Source organism: Pomacea canaliculata, linkage group LG2 (genome assembly GCF_003073045.1).
Source record: "Pomacea canaliculata isolate SZHN2017 linkage group LG2, ASM307304v1, whole genome shotgun sequence".
NCBI lineage: Eukaryota > Metazoa > Mollusca > Gastropoda > Architaenioglossa > Ampullariidae > Pomacea > Pomacea canaliculata.
This window is the reverse complement of record NC_037591.1, coordinates 35,559,737-35,578,034: the sequence shown is the minus strand read 5'-3', so window position 1 is coordinate 35,578,034 and position 18,298 is coordinate 35,559,737. Positions and strand designations below refer to the sequence as shown.

Sequence of the window (18,298 nt, the reverse complement as noted above, 5' to 3'; positions counted from 1 at the left end):
GAGAAATCAAAGACAGCAGCATCAAAGAAATTGATCCTGTAACAATTCAAGCACTCAAAATAAAAATTTCATTACCAGCATTATGCTTTTTCCCTTTGACTTGCAACTTTTGCCTGACAATGATCTTCTATTTCTATTTGCGCTGCTGATCTCACGCCATATGTAGGTTGGTATTGTGAGTACACTCCCATCGTCTGTGTTGATTAGTTCCTTTTGTACCTGCGCGTTCATCTCCGATTCGATTCAATGAATGACTGGTGAAGGCATTTAAGGACTGAGATATTTATAAACTTGCTCAGAGAATCTTAAGACTCTTTCTACCTGTAAACCTTCATGCCAAGAAAACTTTACAATTTTTGAACGACCTGTTTATCTGTCACTATATTGTATCCACTTGTAAGTACGAGGGACATTGTGATTTGAGGAGGCTCAGATTTTCTCTAATTTATTTCTGGATGAGGCATGTGTTTGCTCATCACGGAGTGATCAATACTCAGATACTGAATCGGACTACAACAATCCTCCCTATTCCCTAAAAACAAATAGTTGCTGCTTCCTCGGATGCAGTCATGTTCCTACCCTTTACAGAAAAGCTTTACCTACTTTTGAAGCTACAGAAATCGTTTCACTGCAAGCTGGTGATCAGGGACCAGGTGCACTGCAGTTCTCCAATCACTAGCCGTGTGGTTGACACCAGCAGTTAGTCCAACTGATCACACTTGAAATCACGTTAGCCATTCAGCTTACCCCTTGAGACACCGCGGACACCTGCTGCCAGGATGATCTCCCTTGTTCAAGAATCACGCCCAACACAGGGCGCCATCCATAAAATATGCAGACATCAAACTATAGCAACCCACCAAGAAAACGAATAATCAGTAAGAAACTTTAAAAAAAAAAAAAACAGATTAAAAAAAAAGAGAAAAACTCAAGGAAAAACTAGTGGCTTTCTAGCTTGTAGTTCTCAACGATGAGACTGTCAAATAATTTACAGAAAGCAATCACATTAAATCGTTAATTAATAAGGTTTTACCCCTCTCCAATACCTCACAAGGTAGATAATCTGCAATTTTTTCAGGACAGGCAATCTGGTCGGCTGACTTCTAACAGTCATTCGAGAAATATAGAGAAGCAATGTCACCAGCTCAGAGCATGAAGCTGGACCAAAAATAAAAACAACAAAACAAGACAAAAAAAATACACAAAAAAAACAAACAAAAACCAACCAACCAACAAACAAACAAACAAAAAAACAAACCAACAAAAAAAACAAAAACAAAAACAAAACAAAAACGAAACAAAAACAAAACAACAACAGCAAAAAAGAACAAACAAAAAGAAACTGTGCACTCTCTATTTACACGCAAGAGCGCTATCGTTAAACCACGATTTAAACGTCCACAAAAATGTCCGCTCTTGCCTGATAATGATGCGAACAGAACTGAAACCACAACCCTGATAGGTTCTCAGCCCTGGCAAGAAACAGAGGACGCTGATGTCCATCAATGCCAAGGGCAAGACAGCGATTTAAAAATACCCAAACCTTGCGGCCAGCTGGAAGTTAAAGATATCAAGGAACTTTATATGCGAAATGGAATCTGCTTCACCTGGTTGCATGGCGTTCTTGTGTTGCTTGGCAACACGGAGTCGTGACAAGCGTCGTGGGCAAACGGCGCTGGCCGTCAATTGGCAGTTATCTGGCAGCACCGTATTGGCCACTATACTTTGTGGCGAGGGCAAACAATTACGAAGGTTGGCGAGATGTTAGCAGTGTCGAGAGCATAGCAAGCGGGGCCGGTTCCGATCCCCCTCAGACCTTCAATTATTGCTGGCAATTTTTCAAGGGTCTGACGGCACAGCAAACCAAAATGGCCAGCCCGAGTTCTCTTTTCTGAGTGTCATTGGGAGGAGCTCCGGAGACCAACCAAACATCCTTCCTGCCCCCTCTCCAAAAAAACCCTATAAGAACGATAAGAACAGGGGTAGGTTGGTGGGTGTTAATTGAGGGAGAGATGTTCCAGGAGTTCGGATTTTTTGGACCCACTTGATCAATGTCATTTAACTTCGATTTCTTCCGTTAGTATCTATTCCTATTTAAAGGTTTAAATATTTCTTAAGGTTATAGTTTTTTTTTTCAAAATTCCTTTTGCATTTTCGTTGCCTTGAAATATTCAAGATATTTCTTTTGTTTTCCATCGCCATTTATCATTTCATAGAGGAAAGCAAATCCCACCTTTTCTAGTTTTAAAAGAATTGAGTAGTCAAGTTTAAAATAATCAATCATGAGAGATTTTTTTAAGTCTACAATTAAGGCTATGCTAGAAAAAGAATCCAGAGTGAGGAAAAACAGGACCCGCCCAAAAAATAAATAAGATTAAGTTTATAATATCTCTTTCCAAATGATTAGCGCATTTCCTGACACGCCAGTCTCTCTCAATGTGTATCTACCATCCATCTAGACTGCCTCTTAAGTTAATAAAAGAATGAGAGAACGAGAAAGAGATCTTTACATCAACATGAAACACAACAATTGCAATTAAAGTAGCATTTCTCATTTTTACAAATTAAATCGACGAAGTCATGTTACTTTACGACACAAACTTCCATGGCCCTGCCTCACCTACAATCGCTTCTCTGGTTTTATAAACAGCAGGAGGGATTCCGTACTCTTTGTCATGTAAATAAAGCAAGAGCTCTTTGTTTGACAGTTTTATGACCAGACCCGGTTGGCATTACAATGCGTCTGGAGAACAGGACAAGACAACGGCCACGAAAAAGGAAGACAAGACCATTTTCAGACATTGATGGCGCATTAACTGGGGCTCATGGGATTTCTTAATTGTTTCTCGCAGGCAATGTTGTGCTTTAGTTTCAAAGCTTAATTCGACATTTTTGTGCCCTACATCCCTATTCTAAATACAACATTAAAAAACGTTTCCTTGACATAAACAAAACAAATTAGGAAACTACAAGGAACATTGACTAAAGAGATATCTCTATGGCCACAGTATAGTTCAGAGTTGTACTGAATTTATTGATGCAGGTCAGAAGTCAGGTTTGTGGTTGTGGATTTTTTAACGACACCAATGTTTGTGCTCGAAAAAAGACGTGGTATAGTCTATGTCGTGAGTGATGTACAAAAGGGATAAATAATAACGAAATGTTATTCAGAATATTAAACAATAACTCCCTATCGAAGTACAAAATAAGGATGTACCTCATTCCGTCCCATTCACTCACGAAACAAATGCATACACAAATTTCACATTGCTGCATACTCCAACTGTTAAGTCAAACATATACAGTGTCGTGTTCACATCCTGTTATTACCATTCTTGGAAACCATATACACTTTTTTACATATCAATTTTTTTAGTAAGGCAGATGCATACTCCCACACAAGCTGGCGCAGGGGAGAAGTGAGGTCTTTAACACCTGACTCCAAGATGGCCAAAGGTTCCGGGGCTACAAAGATGACGAGACTATAAAGAAAACTAAATGGAGATGTTACTGCTGCCAGTAACAAAAGTTCCTTTGTCGACCAGATCTGTTAAAGACTGTTTTTCTAAACTTCTAAACACGGGGCCATGTACTTCTAAGCAAGCCATCTTTTATGGTTTTAACTTACGAAATTAAATAAAATAGACGACAACCTTTCTAACCGACAGACAATAAGAAGAAAGAGATAGGGTCGTACTGGTACATTTAATCTCAGTCACATTTAGATGAGAAGAAAATATAGTAGTCTACACCAGAATGACCTTTATGAATGGTTGTTTACATTTCAACGTAGCTGGAGAAACTACTAATGAGAAATTTGAGGAAGAAACCTGCATGCGACTTCATGTTTGAATCTTAGATACAGAAATACCGAGTAACCAAACTATAGAGTAACTAAAAGACAAATGGAAAAACATTTTATCAGCTTTAATTAAGTAAAAAGAATATAACAAGGGTTATATCAGCTGTAAACAAACTGTCATTTGCTGTAAAATAAAATAAAATAATTCCTGCTGTTCTTTTGTTGGCTCTGATGTCAGTGCTTCCTAAAAGAAACCCCACCTCAAAAAGATGTCTCTGGCGAGATGAGAAGGAGCAGCTAATGTAAAGGTTGCAATTGGGTTCTGCGACCCTGCGGTGCTGAGATTCTCCTTTGGGCGCAAAACTTTTGCCGAGGTCGTATAAAAAGTGAGGGCGATAATGCAAGGAAAACAAGCTTCAGCATCTAAAAAAGCGAAACAGCGAATGTGCCAGAAAGAAATGGTAGGAACAGGAGGAACATTTCGAAAACAAAACTTTTTTTTAAGAAAGCTAATTAAAAAAAATTATAAAACATATATTATAAACTTTTGTGCCTCACACACACAGAGAAAGAGAAATCTGCCACATACATCTCAGCATCTATCAAAATTATACTACATTGATAACGCTTACGTACGTGTATACAACTTCTATACATACCAACCTTGCTACATCCATCCATCTAGTCATCCACTTCATTTCATTTATATGTCGATTTCACGTCCCAAAACCGAATGGTAGCACATTAACAAGTACATCACGAAAGTATCTCACGACAAGCAAACTTTAATGAGCCTTGTCCCTGCCAGAACCCAGACACCTTCACAACCTCACTTTCCCCCAGACACAGAATCACGAAATAATGATGATGTTTCTATGGAAAGAACCTCTGAAGAGGGTTTTGTTGGGACTGTTAGGGATGGAGATGTGGGAATGTTGGGGCATGGACACGGAGGTAGGATAAAGGTTAAAAGGGTAAAGGGCTTGTTGGTGGAGGGGAAAGGATAGGAGGGAAAGGAGGGGAAAGAGAGACAGACCATCACCAGCTTTTTACAGTCCTCACCCTCCCCGCCTCACCATCACCTACACCATGGACGTGTATAGGTGGATTGCTGTCTCTCTGCCAAGACCAACTTTTAGCCTCTTGCGAAGTTCTCCGTTCTCCGCTGTTAGTCTCGGCGAGCCTAGACAAAGAATGTGACTAAACCGGAAGCTTTGTAGTCTCATGCCTCGTTTTAATAGTTAACCTGAAAAAATTGTCTGCCAGCAGTCCAGTAATACAAGTCCGTGCTTACACATACGTCATCCACACACCCACGCACAGCCATTGGCTCCTTCCCACCCATAAACATCATCACACTCGTAAAAGACGTCACATCATAAATGACGTCACTCTCGACTCTCAAGCACGCAGACCTGGGAACACGATCAGGTGTTGCGGAGGGTGTGTGGAGGGTAGGATGAGAGGCTAAGCGGGAGGGTGGCGGCGGATTGGTTGCAGGCCTTGGTGTGTGATAAGGACTCAGCTGACGGACGAGAAGTAAACCCTAACTGACGGCTAGAGTCGAGCAATCTGTCTTAATCCGCCATAACTGTCGTTACATAGGTGGCGTGTGGACCAGCAGCAACCAATCGACTCTTGATTTAAGCACGTGTACTAAACACACAATAATAAAATAAAATAAATGGTATTTAACATAAATGTCACAACATAATTTCCTTGTGTAGAAACTAAACACAATTTGATTTTTAAATTCAAATAATTCCCGCAGGTTCACGTTTGTGTGTGTGAGTGTATGTGTGTCAAACTGTGCGTGGGTGCGTGCGTGTGTGGGCCGCATGCGCAGATGTGTGTAACAGAGAGCTGAGCTGAAGCGTTTTATGTCGATGAGAGAGGAAAATAAAGAAACACAGAAATGGGTGGAGTGAAAAACATGATCTGCGGGGTTTAGAGATGCAGGCAGGAAGGAGATGAACGAGCAAGAGAAACTAGGGAAAAGACGGATTTGACTCCAGCTGCATCAGCACTTAGGTTTTATGTGCGTGTTCCTGTCCACTGACATTTTATCAAGGCACCCTCTGTACTGCAAAATTTTATTGATAGTAAAATATTCATAACAAGATTATTCCCGGTTGGTCCTTTACATTCTCTTGTAGGCGTACTTTTTTCCCCCTGCATGTAAACTTGTAGGGAGGATGGCGGAAACGTATAAAGTGTAACGCCCATGTTCCACATGGTGGCAGTCTCCAACACTGTCGCATAGAAATAGCTAAGTCTTGTAATTCCCTTCACTTTCAGGAACGATTTTATGGCACAATTTCATAAACATATGCAAAAGGGACCTCACAGATGATTTCAAGCCAATCATTGTAAGACCTCTCTCTTCAGAATTTATTTGAGCACATAATCTAAAATCTACCTCCACCTGAGAGGGAAGCTTTAACTTGGAATGTTTTATTTCCGCCAAACATAAAAACCTGACAGGCACGATTCTGGCAGACCAATCTAATATTTTCATGGAAGAATTAACGGCAAGCCTGAGAAAGTAATGTAATAAAAAAATTAAAAGGATTTCAAAATATTGGTTGTATGCAACAGCTCATTGTCGTTCATTCAAACTTCTACATTAAAAAAAAAAAAACAAACCACCTTCTGTATGTTATGTACACTATACATAAAAAGTAATACATCCATTGCTGCTTGACTTCCAACCATTGATCAGCGAAGACATTCAGATAAGAAAGAAGAGTAAATTTGAGAAGGGAAGCAATATATCATTCTGAGAGAAATTTTTAAAAACATTCCACGCATTGTGCCCCATTTGCACTTTCAAGTGTGTGTGCAAGCGTGCTGATACTTGAGTCAAACTGTTTGTGAGTCTGTATGGCTGTATGGTGAGCATCTGTGCTCCACGTGCTGACGTTCATCGTAAGAACTTCTCCAGCGAATGCGATCCATACTCACATTGCCAGCATCAGCATCAGAGACACGCCACACCTAGTATTTATTACCGCTGCTCGTCTCATCCGTTCCCGGCTGCTTCTCTTGTCTTTTCACTATTTTTGGTTAATGCTGACGTTTGTGCCGGAGTCTTGAAATGCGATATTTATAAACTTGTGAAAGAATGAAGCCAAAATGAATTGCTTCAGTAAAGGTCTCAAATCATGGTAACTAAGAGAACATGAAAATCTTGAGTGTTGTGTTCCTTTGAGAGAATGATTTAATCTTACCAAACGGCTGATTGATGAATTATTGTTTATCGATTGCTGATAGTATTTCAAAGTCAGACCACAATCTGAATCCTATACGACATACACTGACCCCTATTTGTAGTATGTAAAGCTTAAAGATTCATTTCGAAACCTTTGAACTTAATGATTACAAACTAATCCTTGAATGATCTGTCATTGTTTACTCAAATTTTGGTTTATCTAAAATTAAAGAGATTAAAGTGTCTAAAATAGTCTTGAAATTTCAGTCCTATGTGTGAAAGAGAGACCACCGCCTCTTTCACTAAACCAACATTCTGAAATATTTCTAGATAAAGAAAGTTGAAGTTATTTATCTTCAGATAAACCTGGATACATAGAAGAAGTCGGGGAACATAAACAATTGGGTGTAGAGGTCAGTAGGTGCAAATCTAACATTTGCACTAACAAGAAAACTTGTCTTTTGCCGCTAACAGAAATAAATTGTCTATACATACTTCAGATAACTTTTCTTCAAATAAAAATACGTGAGAGGACATATGTCAGCATACTCATGTTTCTCTTGAGGTACAAACAGCTTTAATCTGAGGACGGTCACTAACCCTAAGTGTTCTAGGGTAATGTTTAACCAGATAAATTTACAGCAAAGCTAGAAAACCACTGCGGTTTCTTGAGAATTTACAGAGAACAAAACCCCGAGAAGCAGACCAGAAGCACGCATGAACAGTAGTCGCAAAAACTATTTATTGTGAACAGTAAACAAGGCGAGACAGCTCTCGAGATAACAGTCTGCAGGGCAAAATGATAAGACGTACGGAGGGCGAGATGGGAGGGCACCTCCTCTTGAAATGAGTCAGTACCTTTGGACGATCCTCACCACCTCATGTAGACGGCTAAGTTGCAGTTATCCTGCCTGTTGGGACTGAAAGGATTAGTTCTGGGGAAAGTTACCCGGATGATAGGTAAAGTTTACTGGACGTGTGCACATCCCAATGGGGTGCATTTGGAGCTAACAATACACCAGACTGGATGAAGATGTCATGGCTGGGGTTGGAAGCGATTTGGGAGCAGAGAATTCAGTGAACAGTTCCTTCGACAGAATGCAGCAACTTGTTTGCTCTGCTAAGTTAACACAAACTTTAAAAAAAAAAAAAAAAAAAAAAAAAAAAAAAAAAAAAAAACCAGCTCTTTGTCCAATATTTTAAGACAGAACTGTACGTATTAACCATCTCTCTCTCTCTCGATTGCCATATTGACGGCTGTCCACAAGACTTCACGTATCAACCAGCTCCATATGATGGGAGAGGAATTCATCTTGTATTGGGCCGAAATGTCAGAAGAACAAATCAAATGCACAAAAATGTACATAACAAATAAGAAAATGCAACAGAGGCTCAATAATGAATATAGAATAGAACCAGAAAATAATACCAGGTTTCTTTATCCAAAAATAAAGTTTTTTCGAAAGTTTTAAGCCGCTGCGTCCTGTATAATGTAAACATTTTTATACAGCATATGATGAAGTATTGTTTTGATGAGGTGAAGACTCTACCAGCGATAAGACAAAAGTTGTGAGGTCCATGTGCTGAATTTCGTTCTTACCCCCCGATCGTATGGCTCAGTTCAGTTTGCTAAGATAACACGGATGTCCACAAGACATCACACACGTGCACCAACATCACTCAGTAGCAACGGGATGCTGAAGGACGTGGGGCCGGCTGCTGCTGACCTTCTCATCAGGAGAAGTAGTCACAGCAGGAAAGGGAAACGGAAATCCAATGCCGCCATGTTTAAGATACCGAGACATGCCCAAACGGAGATAATGCGAGTCACAACATTTTTCTAGCGGGTGGGCTTGTAGCTGCTGGGTAGGTGGGACAAAATTAGAGCCAACAGTCTATTTTAAGACTGTGATGGTGGGTTTAATGCCTGAGTTTTGTTTGTGGCATTCGGCACACACACGGATGGTTGCTGACAGGGAATAAAGGAAGAGTTTCCAAGCAGCTAAACTGTGTCTTGCATAATCATATGGATTGAGAACAGATTCAGAAAAACATAAAATTAAAAAAAAAAAGAATTAAAGAAAAAGTAAATAATCCACGAGATTTCTGCTAGCATTGGATCGAGTTTAACGAGGGTTTGATATCTTCTGGATACTTCATATGTAAGCGGTACAATTTATAACGCAATCTACCTCTATTATCGAAGTAGCATTTAAAAAAAATAAAATTTTATTTTTTTCAGGAATTAGTAAAAGATTAGTGTTGATGAAAACGACAATGCACAACTGCGTCAACCAAAGAACTGATCAAACACAACGGTTCCCTCTACCCAGACTTTCCCACCTCATTCCCCAATACACAAACACTCCCCCCATCTCTCCTGGCACGGAAAATTCGGTAAAAGAAATATTAACTAGAAATCTTGACTCTTCTCGAAAGACACGTTTGGGTGATCGCCAAACAGACTGAAACTGGAAGACGTGGTAAAGTCTTTAAGCTTCCCCCGTCAAACCGCCCACTTTTTAGCCCGCCATTTTATACAATATACGTGATGTTTGAAAGGGAAGAGTAAACCCTTCACTTGACGCCCGGCCGCTAAGGGCATGGGAGAGGACGGAAAAAGTGATGACCAAACATCACACAATCTGAAGGAGAGAATATTTGGCGTGATTCGCTCCTAGCTGTTTGAAGAATGCAGAACTCTGGTGAGAAAACTTTGAGAAGTTTTGTCCACTCATGTCTGTTACGATCAAATTGCGCTCATGAACTGCCACGGGGTCGTTACTCCCACGTCAGAGTAGAAAGTAAATGAATTAAATTAGCGAAAATATTAATTTTATTTGTTTGCTTCGTCTGTAAAAATTATCTGTTTAAAAGAACGAAGAAGTATAAGGCAGCTTAGCAGATTAAAAACCGTTAAATTAATACACTTAAAACAAAATTTCAATTATGGCAAAGAATATTTTACTGAAAGCAAAATAAAATCAACAAGAAGAAGGGGAAAAAACACCACCGGGTTCATGTAAGTGCAACAAAATTCAAAGCTAGTGCGGCTGTCTGAACGCATACTTTTGCTTGATTGGTTTTTGAAAGGATAATCTGAGAGTTCTTCACGCAAAGCTTATTTTTCTAAGGCTATCTGTTGCTATGAGAGATTTACCAAATAATGAAATGTGGCAGTTAGCTATTTTTTTTAATTTAGTAAAAGCTTTCAAGGTAAAATCTAGAATCATTTATCGTAAGACTACAATAAAAATAGCTTTTCACAAAAAACAAAACAAAAAAAAAAACATAAAAAGAAATATCTATCTAGTTTTGATTGAGATTTGAAAAAAATTGATTAATTTGGGTATATAATGGCTTGTGAGTATTTTCCTTCTCTTTGGAGACAACATTTCACGTTTTCTGTTTATATTCAGGTAGTCCATTTACTGTTAACAAATGACATACATCTAGTATATTTCTTATTAGTGAGATATGTAGACACCACAGGAAAGATTGGATAAGGATAGTTAGCTATTCCTTGTGTCTACAGACATTTCCCGTGAAAAAGAAACTAAACTTGACAAGGACCGAAAAAAAGAACGAATCAGTTAATGCATAAGAGCGTTTTAAACTCGGAGTCCAACCAGGTGTGATTCATAAATGCTGCATGGTTTCACATCCATAAAATAACGACTGACAACAACATGTATGACAAGACAGCGGTTATCGCAGACAATACAAGAAAACTCATCCACCCCCTGAAGGAGCTGAAGAAACAAGCGCAGTGTGGAGCTAATGAACTATAAACTTAGCTCCCTTATCTCGATTTTTGACACAAATATTGGGAGAATCCGACCTTCCTGCATTTGTCTTTTAAAAAATTCACCTCTTTAATGTTTATTTTGTGTCCTGCACTGGGGAAAACACATCTTGCAATGCAGGAAACAGAAAAAGAGTTCCACTGTTCTTGATAATCAAAATACAACCGGAAATGTAAGTCCGGAATTCTAAGAAGCAGGCATCATACTGTCTTCAAGAAGATGTGGAGAAGGACGATGTGAATAAAGAAAAGGAGGCAACACAATGCATAAAGTCAACATTTTTGTGTTTGGATCATTTGATGACATTTCATTCAGAAGGAAGTAACATACGTGCAGAGGTTCTCAGTTACCGAGTATGACTACTACTTTTTGCTCCTTGGCTGATAAAGAGGAGTATAGGTAAACAAAAATGATTATAAGCAAGAGAGAAAAGTAGAGAACACTGACATTAACTTTTATTCGTTCACTCGGATGTAATATGGAGGAATCATGAGATATTTTTGTTTCAAAAATTGGATTGCAAACAGTAATCGGCTTCGAACGTGACACACGCCTAGTAACCGTGTGTGTATATAGGTGTTTCCATTGACAGGAATCCTCTGCTTCCACGCCAGGAACGAAGACAAACAACACGACACCAGATGACGGTCCTCTCGACCCTACGGACCAATCAATAAAGTCGTATTTTCCGAGCATAGATTACTAAGCACATTTGCACTGATCCCGTCCTGCTGATAAAAAAAGCCGCAATTAAACGGACCGGAAAGTCCGTTCTGACAGAGATTCAGTGAAGCATTCAAGAAAAAGTCCAGTCATCTGCACTTGTGATCCTCCTGCACGGTGGCCATCTTTGTGCATCTCTTGCTGGAGGATTGGAGGAGGGTGTGAGACGATTACGAGTTCGGAGGTAGGGTTACGGGAAGTAATTTTCAGTCTGTGGACAACGATTGTTTGAACAACGATGATGTTGATGTGTGGAATGTGCAGGTGCAAATTTAGTCCGCTGTGGACACGGTTGTTGACAGAATGTAATAATGTGCATCGCTGTTCTCAACTGATTGTACTTGTTCTGCTTTCTCATCTCAGGCTTTGCAAAGAAGTCAATGATGCAACCCAGAGAAACTGAATGGCAGCTGGGCATGAATGGCGGCAAAAATGTTTTTGGCCATGAAAGAAAACTTCTAAAGTCATGGCCGGAGGGAGACAGGTGTCGTGTATCAGAGAGAGAGCCACAAAAACAGGCCGACTAAAAGTGGACACGAAAAATATTACTTACAGAAAGAAAATGAACGAAAATAGAGGCCGACAAATGGAAAGGAAAAAAAAAACAAACAAAAAACGGTTACAATGGCGGCTCTTTTGCAATGTGTAATACAATGCATTAATAGATGAGATTATAGCATGATTCAAGACAGAGAAACGCAGACAGGATGGCAGGTATATGTAAAGACAAAAAGAGAGCGAAGACAAGAACAAAAAGAATAGAGGAAACAAGAAACGAAGAAATTGTTGAGAAAGAAGAAAAAGCAAAAGAAGAGGAACAAAATTACAATATTCTTGTTATTTTACTGCATATTCTAACGGAAAGAACTAACAAGATGGTTGAAGTCTTACCATTTTGGCTCCGTTTTTTCCGCCTCTTTAGAAAAGAGTGAGTTTGAACCCTTGGTTCACGCGGAGTGGCGTGGCACACCTTACGCTGACCCTTCTTCTAGTAGTTGTTTATCGCAAGCCTCGACACAGAATCTTCCATCGCTCCCACCTCTTTTCGTCGATATCTGTTTCCTCGCCGTCGCGTCCTCCATCTGAGAAACACGTACGGCGCACACTTGCAGCAGACTGCGGGACGAAGGAGGAGGGCTGCGGCGACTCAGTTGTCCTTACGGACCCGCTCCCCCGTCAGTGTCGTCGCTGCTGTCCTTCAACGTGGCCACTGTCACCACCAACAACACCACCGCCACCATGCTGGTGCAGCTTCGAGAAGGCCGCGACCACCGAGCGGAACCTCTTTCGTTTCTCGTTTCCTTGACGACACGAGAGATTTCACACACACACACACAGTGTTGCCATCCACTTCAGGATGTAATTAAAGCGGATGTCATCGCCAAAGCGTTCATTAGCAACAACACACCCTCCGGCAGGAGAGAGAAAGAGAAATGTTAGCTCAGTACAATGACCCCTGGAGATCACGACACATCGCAGGTCGTCGACGATGTTTCATCGAAAAACCGTCACCTCGTGCCATGGTTACTCTCCCAACGCTTGAGGCGAAATGCTTCTTTATGTCCACCAGGCTCGCAGGCCGGAAAGGGTCATACAGATAAAGAAGACTGAGCCTGACACCTGAACCCTGGCTTACACAGACACTGTCATCCGTCTGTTTTAATTACGGACCAGGTGCCATAAAATCCCTCATTCATGTTCCTGAGCCAGAAGCGGTCTGGCTTAGCATGCAAGTTGGCTTTAATTTGCCCATTGATTTACCACTGGCTTAACAACGTCCATACTTTACGTTAGTTTTTTTTTTTAAGGGGTAGGGAATATTACAACTCATCTTCGGTACCAACAAGTGCGTTTTTCCCTCCTGCTAAGCGTCTGGCAGCGATGGGGAGACTTCCCGCAATGTTTCCCACCGTCCATGTAGAAATGCAGTTCCTGGCTGTTGGTTTAGCGGGCGCAAATTGGACGAATGTGGAAGATACCGCAGAGGTGGGACATGACGTCGAAACAAGTGTATTAGACAGACCAATGAAGACCAAGCTGTGTGTGTGTGGGAGCACGTGCGTGCATGCGTGCGTGCCTGTGCGGTTAAACGCCGTGGTGTCCCATGAGTCGGAGAAACAGCTTGCATGCCAGTCTTTTTTTTTTTTCTCTCTCTCTCTTGCCAGTCAAGCACCGTTTCCAGCCTCACCCAGTGAGGGTGAAGGGCGAACGCCTGCCTGCCACAGCTACTGCTGTTGTTTCTGTTGCTGCTGGCTTTGCTGATAGTCAGACCACAACGTATTGCTAAACTCCAGAAACCTTATTGTTCCAGAACTTGTTGAGAAGACGGCAGTCGGGCTCTCGACGTTCGATCGCATGATGGACGCACACACACACACACGTGCCCAACGGGAGGCAGTTACTCAATCGCCTTTCCCCCTTAATAGCTTTGCTAGTTAAGCGAGCGGTCTGGGAGGGCGAGCCATTTGAATCGCCGACTGGGCAGCGATGGTCTCGACGACGCGCGCGAGAAAACGTTTCCAGGCTTTGCGTTGACAGAACGTGACCCCGTGACCTTAGTCTAACGTTCTGACATTGACTTACGCTTCTCCGTTGCCACCGCCTGAACTACGGATCTACTTTTAAATGAAAAGCGAAAAGAAGAACAATAGGGAGGTTCGATTGTGAAAATGCCATCGCGTAATGATCACGAAACCAGTTTCAGGGTTCGCGGCTCATCATCGACAAAAGAAGGAACACTCGAGGGAGAGAGAACGAGAGAAAAAGAGAAAGAAAAAAAAAATGTGATGACTTTTGCAAGTTTACTCGTCGTTAAGACAGCTATGACCAGATGATTTGCGTGGTTTCCGTGAAGTTTGAGGTGCTACATGTTACATCTTGTTTGCGTTTGGATGATTGAGAACGCTGCTTTATTCGCGTTTGTGTGTGTGAGTGCGGTTATGCATGTGTGTTAGCGTGTACGCATGTGTGTGTGGGCGTGTGTGTATGTGCTTGTGTGTATGTGTATGCGTGTGCGCACGTGTTTGTATTCGTCTGGCCGCATGTGTATATCTGTAGATGCCTGCATGTATACACGAGTTTGGCTTTTTTGTGTTGCATCAGTGGTTGAAGACGGAAGTCTACAGAAAACAACTGAGACAAGAAAAACAGAGAAGCAGTTATAGAGAGATAGCTAGGAAAGAGTGAAAGAGAGAAGGGTAGGGGTAGAGTGTACACTCCACAGTATACAAATATTATTTATACACAAGGGACTGTATCGTCTACCTGTTCCGTGTTTATACACAGCTCGTGCAATGAAACGCAGTATAACAAATAAGTAAAGTACAAAACATTTTTCATGACACAATAGACCTAAGCATGGCAATGTGCTCCACATAACTAGCTCCGTTATCCTCCTAAGAAACAGACTTTGAGAAGTGGAATGTTACAAGTATGCCTTCACCCCAATAATTATTTTTTCTTGCTTCTGATCTTCTTTATAAATCGGAAAGGATGTTACATCCACACCCATGGAAGTGAACCAGAAAGTCAGTGCAGACATGTATAATCAAGATGATGGTTGCTTTAGGTCAATGTCGACTTCACTAAAGTCAGGCTGTACCCAAGCTAGCCGGTAGTTGGATGGCTAACACACCTCCGTAAACCAAGCTTCATATAAAATACAAGTTTACCTGATAGGTAGGCGGTTAAATCCGCCATACTGGACACCCGTCTTCTGTATTTGCTCACGATTCCCTTAAATTATGGTGGATTTCTACCTGCTGCTTAAACTTGCGTGTTACAGGATGCTTCCCCTACGGACTTCATTTCTATAATATGATTCGAAGGTGAGGTCCGAATTTACCACGCCTTCCTACTAACAAGCACCGAACCTCTGCCCCATCGGGTTTCTCATCTATGATCAAAAGCGAACACACGTAGCGGAACATTTCATAAACACAACACTGCGGTTAAAAAAAAAACCGGCACCTGGGTGGAGATGAAACGTGAACACTTGAGTGGAGTGGAGCCCTCTCCCCTCTCGCCCTCTTCCTGTGCTCCCACGCAGAGCTTCTTAATGCTCCTCACCGAAATTACAAAGGTCAAAGGGCGAAGAAGACGTCAGGTGGATGTGAAACCGGACTTATCTTCCTCGACCCCGGCTCTGACTTCAAAAACGAGCAGGATCAATTAGACAACCCACTTCGTCCTGCTTCAATAAGGTCCTGTCGTCGACAGAAATGTCTAAAATTTAACAAGAAAAGTAAGCAGTTCTACCAAAAAGGAAGCCAGACATTTAGTGAAAATTCAGAATCACTAAATTAGTTTTGTGAACGATTTTTGCACAGAGGGAGATAACTCGGAATGATGAGGTCGCATCTCCGAGTGGCACCAGGGTGTCTCTGCTGTCTGACACATGGGTTAGCTGAGATGTTCCATTTTGTTTTGTCAACTTCATTCTGCTCTTCAACTCTAAGAGCGCAGTCCATCTCAAATGTCACAGGTAAACAAACAAACAATAAGACGTGTTTGCTTCCCCAAATACGAATCGGTAATCAGGTACACGTCCACATAAGATTTTTTTTTTTTAATTTATGACACTATTTCTGTCTTAGGTTCTTGTTCTATTTGTAACGTTTATACCTCTAATACCTATATCCCTCTTTCTCTCTATGAAATGTACGAACGTCGGGCTAATGCTAGTTTTATCAACAACTAAGTACACTTAACACCACAACACCACCTCCGATCACAGGGACCACCTTGGAAGCTCTCCTGGTTGGGCTTAGGTGTTTGTGAACACCTCTACCAGGTGGTCTTATTTTCTCTCTCTCTCCCTCTTCTCTCTGACTTATTTATCTTGTAACTGTGCTACTGTATTTGTTTCTTGTGCTGAACTATCAGCAGACAGCACTATGGAATCATCTGCTAGCCCAATGAAGGTATTTCTTAATTATTCAGCGCATGCGCAGTACTCGCTGGTTGGTAGTTAAACCGGAAACGGGGGTCAGCCAGTCAGTTGCTTTTACCGTGACACATGAACGTAAAGAGAAAGGGTGAGAAAGATCCCTGATGTGGTACAAATTGCTGCAACAGTTAAAAAAGACAGAAGAAAAGTTAGTATTATCTGCTTTCCAGAGGGTAAAAGCTTAACAACCGGAAAGACAAAAACTGTGTTGTGTTGTACGCGAAAGGAAGAGAGAATGTGCTGACAACAAACTCAACAGTATAGGTCGACATTTTGTATTAGGATATTCACACAAATTAATTGTGTTAATCATCTAGGTCTCCAATAATGCATCATGGGCATAAAAGTGAGAGCACACAAGTGTCACCGCGACCCGCAAAGCAACTGCTTACAATGTCAGCTCGAACTTCTTTGTCCAGATTGGAGAAAAGTAATGTAAAAAAAGATGCATGCTCCGGCGCAGGCATTGATTCCGAAATAACAGTCGGTGGAGGGAACAACATATAGAGTCATAATTATATTCATAATAAATATCCATAAAGCTGTCACACAATTAATGGTTTTTTGTCACAAGAACGAATCTTTGGAAAAATAAGAAATGTGCCTAGTGATGTTTTGCGTATTGCCTTTAAATGTCATCTGTTTCCTTTGTTTCCTCTACCCACTACCTAAAATTACTACTTCGACAAGAGCAGGCAACCATGAAAGTGGCTAATAACTTCTATTTGTGTCAAATGAATCTTTCTTCATGCTAATGAAGCTGAAATCGTGAAGCTCGTAGAAGACGCTGACAGTGGAAAAACTCCACAAACCAGTTCATGAACCCTTTCTTGGTTTGCGCCCGGCACTGAGAAAACTGCTAAATTCTGATTGGCTTTTGCCATAGGACACCAATTTAAACAAAAGACCTTCATAGCTACAAATCATGGAGGATTTCGGGGGAAAGCTTTGGTCACATTTCACCACTCTTTTCGCTACTGGTGCCGCTTCATGGAAGACGCCATGTTTTTTCTGCACAAAAGCATGGTGATAGAGTTCACCGGCCATTTAACTGACAGCTAGCACCCCGCCATCAAGTTCACCCACGAGGTCAAGAAGAATAATCGCATTTCCATGCTTGACACCAAGATCATCAAAAGCCACGACTGGTGGCCTTCAGTGTCTACCACAAACCGATGAGTACCTCTAGTGTGATAGTGTCATCAACCTCTCGTACATAAACTGGGGTGAGCTGCACTCACCATAATCCAACGAAAATCATTTGCTAATCGAATGAAGCCCTGAGGAACAGCAGCACCCGAAAGAAGCGGTCAGCATTTCTGGCTAGCCTAAATTGGTATGGTGCTTACCTGGGAGCAAAAAGAAAACAATGTTTCCCTACATTCAGCAGAAAAACCTCACGGCGGGGATGTGTCACCGACCCCTAGGTGAAGGTATCACAAAAGCCATCTCCAGTACTACTACTGTTAAAGCCAAGTCGTGTAACACCATTCCCAGCATACAAGTGGCACTCAAAGACAAGCTGGGAAAGTCAGATACAATCTATCACATCGAGTGCCATCAATGTGACCAAGTTTATATGCGAGAAACTGAAATTAATATTAAAAGAAGATTGGAGACCTCGCCGGTAAGGGAACATTTGTAAAACAGTGGGCATGTCTTCTTCCCGGATGACCTCACCATCTTGTGTTTCGAGGCCCGGTAGTCCCAGAGATGAGGGAAGGAAAGCATTTACACAACGGCTACAAAACCTCCCCTTTAATAGAGACAGAGGGCGACACCAACATCTGGTAGTCCACAACAGTATT

The 18,298-nt window shown here is 41.3% G+C and overlaps 1 protein-coding gene across 4 annotated transcripts in view; it reads right to left on the bottom strand.

The window, feature by feature from the left end:
- LOC112557287 (sex peptide receptor-like) overlaps positions 1-18,298 on the bottom strand; it is a 149,781-nt gene that overhangs the window by 37,201 nt on the left and 94,282 nt on the right. Inside the window, exon 1 of one of the 4 annotated variants that reach the window (XM_025227049.1) lies at positions 12,434-15,412. The exons of the other annotated variants lie outside the window; for them this stretch is intronic. The gene's annotated coding sequence lies outside the window, so the exon portion shown is untranslated. Of the gene's footprint in view, positions 1-12,433; positions 15,413-18,298 lie in introns of those variants that run through there. 4 annotated transcript variants of the gene reach the window in all.